The sequence below is a fragment of the Rattus norvegicus genome, chromosome 4, assembly GCF_021556685.1.
Source record: "Rattus norvegicus strain SHRSP/BbbUtx chromosome 4, alternate assembly SHRSP_T2T, whole genome shotgun sequence".
NCBI lineage: Eukaryota > Metazoa > Chordata > Mammalia > Rodentia > Muridae > Rattus > Rattus norvegicus.
The window spans coordinates 61,367,676-61,377,090 of record NC_141537.1 but is presented as its reverse complement, the minus strand read 5'-3'; positions in this window follow the sequence as shown (position 1 = coordinate 61,377,090).

Here is a 9,415-nt window from a genome sequence, read left to right as displayed (position 1 = left end):
AAATCTCTTTTCCAAGGTTTGCTCTATGACGTTGTGTCTGCTTGGGCGGGGGGTTGAGCCTTGTCTCCCTCACAAGTCTTTGAGTTTTTAAAGGTCTCCATCAACATTCCCTGTGCAAATCTCCAGTATGGCACACAGAACTAGATAGTATGAACTTGGTTAAAGTCTGCTTTAGGGAGCCTCGTGAGATGCTCAGTGGTTAAGAGTACTTCTTGCTCTTCCGGGGGACCCAGGTTCATTCAGTTCTCGGTACCCACATGGCAGCTAATGATCATTTATGATTCCAGCTCTAGGGATCCGACCTCCATCTGGCCTTCATGGGCGCTGCATGCATGTGGTGCATAAATATCCATACAGGAGAACGTTTATAACACTACAAAATGAATAAATCCTAAAGTGAATAAATTGATAGATTCTGTGCCAGGAAATGGAGATCTAGAATGGATGGCATTCTGTATAAAGAGAGAGGGCAGTAGGCGGGCTAACCCACTGGTTTGCAGGGTAGGATGAGGAAAGAAGGCAAGTTCTAGCTAGATTAGACTCGGCAATGCTGCCTGCCAAGCAAAGTAGGCACAACAGACAGAGGACACAGAGCCTTAGCACTTTCCAGTTTGCGTTCATTCCCTGCAGCTCTTGATCTATTGACTGGGGCTTTCTTGCCCAGTATGCATGATCTCCCCACATGTACCTCATAAAACAGAACATTCCACACGTGACTCCCGAGTTAGACATTTGAAAGGAGAAATCACATGGAGCCTCCACACCACATCATTAATAGATGGTCAGGTTAGAATTTGAACACAGAGTTGTTACTGAGCCCCTTCCCCAACCCCGAATGCCTATAATAAGGAGATTAACCCTGCTTCTCAGCCAGAAGTAGTCCCTTTGGATTCCAGGGCTCTCTCCACCTGGGCTGCCTTTAATTGTTCCTGTTCCCTCCCTCTCACTGGCCCTGAAAGGTCTCCGAGGGCAAACTCCAGTGCGCATGGAAAATGGAGGCCCCTCTAGCTGGGAGTCAAAGATAAACCCACACTGTCCTTTTAGGAAAATCAGGCTCCAACATAACACTGTTTGAGGCTCAGCATAACCCCTCCAGCCTTCCCGTTTATTGCCTAAATGCAGTTCTTAACAGCAATGATGGCACCTGAGGGGGAGGAAGAAAAGGAGATTTAGCCTGAGAGCTGGTTTCATGTCACCTAAAAGGATTATTTTATACCATCAGAAAGATAATTCCCTTCCTACGGGGAAGGATGGATTAGGTCTCTCCTTCAGATGGGACTTCATGAAAAGATTATTTAAAGATTATAGGACAAAATGGATACATCTGACAACATCTGCTAGGGCCTGAGTTTTTTGGCTGGCTGTGGAATGATCATTATTGATGTAATTAGCAGAGTGCTGGTGTTGCCGCTAATCTGCAAGCTATCTGCACTAATGCCCACAGGTTCCTGGTATGGAGTTGCCTTCCACTGACTGCCGTTACCGCAAGGAGCACAACATGCCACCACGTCCAGGAAGTCTTCCCAGCCGTCCTTATCATTGGCTTCTCTTCCCTCCAGTGTCCTGCTTCTCCAGGAGGGAAGATCCCTGACTCACTGCTGCTCAAAGAGTTCTCTCTGCCTCTGCCTTTCTTCCCTGGGCCTGAGGCATGTTATCACATGATGGCTTCACCTACATAATACCTTGCCCAGGAGGAGCAGAGAGAGCCTTTCTAGGCTCCTTGGGGCTCTGTCATCCACCTGGACAGAGGTGAAAAGCAGACCCTTTCAGGCCTCTGCTTGAAAGCCAGTCTGCAGATCCAATCCCACTATGTTGTCCATACAAGGGATCTAATGAACGAGGAGTACATGGAGCAACTGGCTCTCACCAGCGTTCTCTGGGTATGATGCTGACCAGGGTATGTTGCTCACACCCAGCTCCTGGTACTCACTCATGGGTTTTATGGTGGACAGCTTTAAGGAAAACATTGAAGGATGATTTCAGGTTGCAGTTCTCAAAGCTCCTGGGTAATCACAGTATGGCAGGAGCAGGTACAGTCTTTGTGTGCAAGAAGACTGCCCCCAAAATCTACAGGCATGTTGGCTCAGCATCATGCTTACTCATAGTAAGCCACCCTTATGACTCTGACTTCTCCACACCTACCGTATGAGTTCCCTTCCAGACACACTATTTTACCACCAGACCCCCCTTCCCCAAACCCCAAACCAGCATATCTTCTTCTTGAACCACCCTCTCTGTATCCCTTTTCCATTCCAGGAGTACCCTCCAACTTAGATGTTATCTTCCCCATGATGCCCTAGGTAGATCAAGGCATCCTTGTTTTCCTAATATTCACCTAAGTGCCCCTGACTCTGTGGTATGTATACTAAGGCAAAAATACCATCGTCTTAGAACCACCACTAATGAATGGCTCTCAAAGTAACCAGCCAATGGGAAAGTGATGAGGACCTATGTGTCACAAGGCTCACCTTGAGTAAGGAGCCAAGGAACCAAGCATCCCTGCCCTGTGGAGTCTCAATTCTAGGGGAGACAAGGAAAGGGCTCATCTGTACACAAAGGTGAGGACAAGTGTAACAAAACTAAAAAGGAGTGGGGGGTCAAGAAGCTGGGGGTAATAAGGGAGGAGAGGGAGAGATCCGGACAAGATTCTATAAGGAGGTCAGAATGGGATGCACCAAGATGTTAGATCCAACCAGACGGAAAGAAAGGTAGCAATCACAGTATCTGCAGGGGGATTCCCTTATGGAAAAGAGCAGGTGACAGCACACCGTGGCCCAGAAGCCAGATCAGAACTGTTGTAGTTTAGATGGTAAATGGCCCCCAAAGTCCCAGGTCTCACAAGCCAAGCCTCCAGAATGGCAGCAAAGGAAAATAAAGAAACATTTAGGAAGAGGCATACACCAAGTGAGCCCTGGGACCCTGGGACCTTTCTCTTTCTCCCTTTGGCTTCCCCAACATGACATGAGTCACTCTGCTGTATCACACATGACCACCATCTCTAGGCCCAACAGCAATAAAGTCAACCAACTGTGGACTAGAACCCTCAATAATGTGAACCGGAACAGAAATCCTCATTTTATAAGTTGATTATATTAGCTCTTTTGTTACAGTGCTGGCAGCTGACTAATACGGTGACTACCAGCTTAGACCTTTTCTTCCAGTTTTAAGAGGAAAAAAATCTGAAAAACATTGATATAGGATTTAAATATCTATGTTCAGAAATAAAATATATACTAGAATATTATTCTTATTCATGTTCATTCATTCTTATTCGTTCATTCTTTCACTCATTCATATTCGTTATTCTGCTTGTTCATAGATGTTATCTCTGTTTTCATACTGCAATGTCAGGGGTGATAAGCAATCACAGAGACAGTACCCACAAAGCTGAGCGCATCCATGATCTGGCCCGTTACATAGGAATCATGGATTAAAGTTCCTACATTTGCAAACGAACAAGAAGCATACAGCTGTGGTTATAGTGAACCAAGCCATGAACCAAGGGAGGACGCAGTGGGGACAGGCTAGGTGGGGTGGACAAGCAGCTGGTGGAAGCCTTTTAGGTTGCTGGGTTAAAACCCCCTACAGTGGGGAACCACTACAAGATGACTCATGTCTTGCCAGGATGGTTCTGTCTGCACTGCCTCTTGGGAGGCCATTGCTGTGGTTCAGGAGAGACTAGTGCTTAGATCAAAGGAATAAAGGTCTGTGTGCTGATGATAAGAAATGATCTGCTTTGGCTATGCTTTGGGCATTGAGCCAACAGGACATCCTAATGGGCAGGAATGGGAGCTGTTAGCAGGGGATGGGAGAGTGTGGTGGAGCAGTGGTTTTGGAGGCCAGCAGCCGAATAGTAAAACGATGACGTTTGCTTTTGTACCCCTACAAGGTAACCAGTGTCTGACAAGAAAGAGCTGGTAATCTGAGTGACTACTGTGTGGGATAATGTCATACAGGTGAGGAAGATACAACTACCATGAGGACTGTTATTGGACGAGAAGGAAGGATGGGTGGGAGAAAAGTTTGAGGGAAGAGGACGAGACTAGAACGGAAAGGAGGAGGAGAGAGGAGGAGACTGCAGTGTAGCCACGGAGAGACTGACATTAAGATTCTACTCTGCGTATTTACAGGTTGTTATGAATATTCTTAAGGGATGGATGTGTGCAGGGCTTTGTATGTTTAGGTGGGCAATTATATCTTAGCAATTGGATCAGAGGTTATTGTGTTGTGTTTTCTTTCATGTGCAGATTTAAGTGTAAGAGAGTGTGCAGCGGCTAGAGACACTGGGCCACCACAGAGTTGGGATGTGTTTCTGCCAAGATATCTAACAGATATCTTGGGGCACTGCAGTGCCGGATCTACTGGGCGATAAAAGCCAGACCCTTTTGTAATTTACAACAACGCCACTGGATATAAGCCTGGGTTCTAGAAGAGTCTAGCTGAATCTAACATTATGTCAGTGGTATGTAAGTGGGTTTCCATTCCCTGTGATTTCTGTCCCCCAGAAAGTGCATGGAGTAAAGAACCAAGGACTGAGTCCTGCACAGTCCAGCTTGAAGAAACCAGAGAAGGGCCTGTAGCTCAACAGTAAAGAGGACTGCTCCTGCAGAGGACCTAGGCTCAGTCCCAGCACTTGTGTCCAGTGACAAGCGACTATGTGTACTTCCAGCGCTAGAGGGATCCAAGGTCTCTGGCCTCTGTGAGTACCTGCACTCATATGCACACACACCACATAGACAAACATGTATATACATAATTTAAAAATAAAGTAAATCTTTTCAAAATGAAAGAAAGCAAAGAAAAAGAGAGGTATCCACAGGAGAGACTAAACAGAGGGCTCAGGGAAGCAGATAAAATAAGCCCAGAGTGCAGGGCAGGAAATCAGCTGGAGATGTTGTGGCCTTCTGCTCCTCCATACAGGTGGGAAAGCTTAGGGAGGAGGGAGAGAAGCACTGAGGGGAAGTGGATGAGGGACAAGCACCAACACTACATTTAGTACTACCAGGTCACTGATGGGTACTGCAGAGACAGGTTTAGAGGCAAGACTGGGTGAGAGAGGATGGAATTGAATTTCAGATAGCATAGATAAATGGGAGGTGGTAAGGCTGATAATGCTGTCATGGATATTGACTGGAAAGAGGAACAAAAACCAGAACAGCTGTCAGGGAAAGAAGTGGGAGACTGCTTTGGGGGCGGGACTTGTCAGAAAAGGGATACCTGGAAGGATCTAGTATACTCATAAAAATACTGTGCAAAGTACTCATTTCTCATGTAATTCTAGAATCTGACAATGTGTACAGGGAAAAACTTCCACATCACTCTGCTCAAGTGATACCTTTATTTTTCCACTCCACTGGCTTTTCTTGTGTTCCTTCCTTATGTTTGGTACTGTTCTGGGCACTTGGTGTTCACAAAAGAACACATCAGGTCCCTGATCTCCTGTCCATCTTAATAGGTAAGGATGATGGGGTAATTGAAAGTCCCGAGTTCACTTCATCTAAACAAATTTGGATGAACGTGCACAGCTAGCCACCCTTAGCTATCAACTGAAGCGAAATGTATCACTTCATCCCATGATTATAGCCCGGCACTGACCATGATTTTCTTTGAAGGTGTATTTAGAATGACTGCAGCTTTTACAGTGTCTTATCCAAAGAAGCAACATTTAAAATGTTTGTAAAATTAGATAGATAGATAGATAGATAGATAGATAGATAGATAGATGATAGATGGATGATAATGATGATGATTGATAGATGATAGACAAGTAGTTGATAATAATGATAGATGGGTGATAAATAGATGATAGATAATGATGATTATGATTGATAGATGATAGATACATAGATACATAGATACATAGATGATAGATAGATAGATAGATAGATAGATGACAGACAATATCCACCCATGTAAGTTATCAAGCTACAATGATCAAATATAAAATCTCTACATAGCAGTGTTGTAAAAAAAAAACAGTTATTCACACTCAAGTATTAATTCAGTGCCTTGTTCTAGTTTGCTTTCTATTGCTATGAGAAACTCCATGACCTGGAATGGGAAAGGTACACTTCCAGGTCACAATGCATCTTTGAAAGGTGTCATGGCAGGAATTCAAGCAGAAAGCTGGAGGCAGGCACTAGAGCAGAGATGTAGGTTTCTGGATTATTCTCAAGCTTGTATATCCCCCATCTTTCCTTTATACCCCAGACTACCTGCCTAGGGATGGCATTGCCCACAGTGGGCTAGGCCTTCCTACAGTAATTAACAATCAAGAAAGACCCTATAACATGCTCACAGTACACTGGGATGGAGGCAGTCCTTCATAGATTCTCTCTTCCCAGGTATGCCAAATCAACAGCTAAGAATATCTGTCACTTTCTCTTTTAACAAGCAAGTAGGTTTGGCTTTCTCTTGTCCACTGGAATTTTCATGAAGTAGAATGAGGTTGATGTCTGCGGAGAATAATCTGGATGTTGTGACAGAACAGGAGATTATGAATCCTGACCCAGGGGTTGGTCCTGGTGACAGAGTTATAATACAAATTACAAGTAGAAGGGAGTGTTGGAGAGGAAGAACCACAAAGAGTTAAAGGAGAGAGAAGAGAAGGTGAACATAACATAGTTAATCCTAGGTAGGGCCACTGAGCATATCTTTATAGTATATGCGACCCAGTGGCTGTGTTCTGTGATTTTTCCTAGAGCAACCTGGATGATCGTACATTCACATCGACTGCTTAGCTACTGATGACACACCAAAGAATGGATTCTACCAAGGCTACTTGGGTGAACCAATGAGTTTCCTGGGGTGATTACAGAAGCACGAGTCAAAGATAGCTGCACCAATGAAATAAATCACCTCATGAAGTGTTGTGGAACAGTGGACCACTTGGTAAGGTAGAGCTAGTCTGAGACCGAGAAACTCACAGCTGACACATGTCAGAGTCTCTCCAGGTTTCAGGAAACAAAGCTATAATTAGATTTAGTTTCTACAGTTGTTTTGATTAGGGGGCTGCCTATCTCTGACTTATGTTTCCAACCCCCAACAGAATACAAACTTAACACCATGCAAATGCATTTAACCTTTAAATGACTTGAGTTTTGGAGCTCTGAGGGTGGTTTCTAAAGGAAAAGCAATCAAGAAGGCCAGTCTTTTTAAACAAGTTGGGGGGGGCATGGAATCTAGAACTTATTATCTCCCTCTGCACTGGGGTTTTGTCTTATAAAATAAGACTGTAAGTCATCTACAGCAAGTGTGGGTCAGTGGTAAGCTATACCCTCTGGCCTTGTATGTAGAGTTGGTTTACAGATTCAAATCCCACTGTGATACTAATTTATCCATGATATCATGTCACCTTGTAGCCACCAGCTAAGGCCACCAAAGAGCTTGTCATGCTAAGATTCCTACTATTCCTAATTGTACAAGCTAGTCCCAACCAGGGTACTGCTAACCAGTGTACTGCTAGAGCTGGTGGGTAATGCATGGTGCAGACAGCAGGATCCACCCCATCTTGAAGCCAGATTTTAACATTAGACATTGTGATGGTTTATATATGCTCAACCCAGGGAGTGGTACTATTGGAAGGTACAGCCCTGCTGGAGTAGGTGTGGCCTTGTTAGAGTAGGTGTGTCACTGTGGGTGTGGGCTTTAAGACCCTCATCCTACCTGGCTGGAAGCCAGTCTTCTGCTAGCAGCCTTCAGATGAAGATGTAGAACTCCAGCTCCTCCTGCACCATGCCTGCCTGGATGCTACCATGCTCTTGCCTTGATGATAATGGACTGAACCTCTGAACCTGTAAGCCAGCGCCAATTAAATGCTGTCCTTATAAGAGTTGCCTTGGTTGTGGTATCTCTTCACAGCAGTAAAACCCTAACTAAGACAGACACCCCCGCCCCCCGGTGCTTAGCTCCTAATGTCTCAGATTTCTTTTATTCTGGCATGTTGTTTTGTGGTAATAGGAATAATATTTTTATTATATTTTCTTTATTAATATGTGTGTGTTCGTGTGCCATGGTACTCATGTGCAGGTTAGAAGACAACCGGTAGAAGTTGGTTCTCTCCTTCCATCGTGTACCTTCCAGGCACTAAATTCCAGTGGCCAGGTTGGGCCACAGAAGCCTTCACTCACTGAGCCATTTTTCCATCCCCCAGTAGTTTGTTGTTCTCATTTTAACCACTTAGAGCTATAGAATTTAGCAACATTAAACAAATTCAGAATTTATCAACACTATCCATACTTACTAGACAATTAGCTCTCCAGTCCCATTCTGGTTTTACCGTCTGTGACTTTACCTAGTCTAGGAAGGAAGTATACCTCAAAGACGTGTAAACAGATATGTACCCTTTTGTGTCTAGTACACCCGACATTCTGCAAAATGTACATGTCACAGCTCATATCAAATGTCATCTATCCTGTATGCGGGTGACTAATATTCCACCTGTACATACGCAGTACATTTTGCTTATCCATTTGCTTTCCAGTGGACACCTGGACTATGAACTATGCTGTATGACTACCATTGTGCAAATGTGTGCTGAAGCTTCTGTCCCCATCCTAGGGGTGGAGATGTCAGGCTCTGTCACAGCAGCGGCCCCACTTTCTGTTCCCATGATGAAGGAAGACTCTGGTTTCACTACATTCTTGCCCACACTTACCATTATCTAACGTAGATTGTTGTCTTCATGCAGGTGAGGGCAGGCCCAAGATAAGGCAAGGCCTGTGAAAACATAAGGCGGGGACAGTTTTTGTAAGACGGGAGAGAAGAGAGAGAGGAGAACCAAGACGGGGGTAGAGAAGGACAACCCAGATCCGTGTGGCCTTAAATGGCCACAGGTAGATATGAATATTTCTTAAGGGGTGGATTTTATAGGACACTTTGTCTTATCTAGGTGAGCAGTTTATACCATTATCAACTGGTTGTGAGTTTATTGTGTGAACGTTTTGTGGAATGAGAATTTACTGATATAAATCTGATTGTTAAATTACAAGCTTATTGAGTTTTGATTTTAATGGGTTACTGGGAGTGGAGACTATAACCATAGGGGGCGGATGCTGGAAATGTGAGCAGAACCCGCAGTAAGACAGCCACAAGATAGGCGGTCTTTGTATGAAACTGACGTGGCCTTGGGAACTAGATGGAACTGCTGGGCTCGGGGAGTAGCGTGGGATGGAGATTGGGAGCTTAGCTGGTGAGATGCTTTGCTGACCGAGATGAAAATACCCTGCAGTTGCCATGCCCTTCCCCCCACCATGGCAAAAGCATGGTTTAATAGATTCTTCTTTCAATATTTATGGCTACAATCTGAGGTTCTGTTATAAGTGACATCTCATTCTATTTGTTGCTTTGTTTTGTTTGGTTTTTGTTTTGTTTTGTTTGAGGAGTAAGGTGTTCATTTATTTGGTTTTTTGAAACA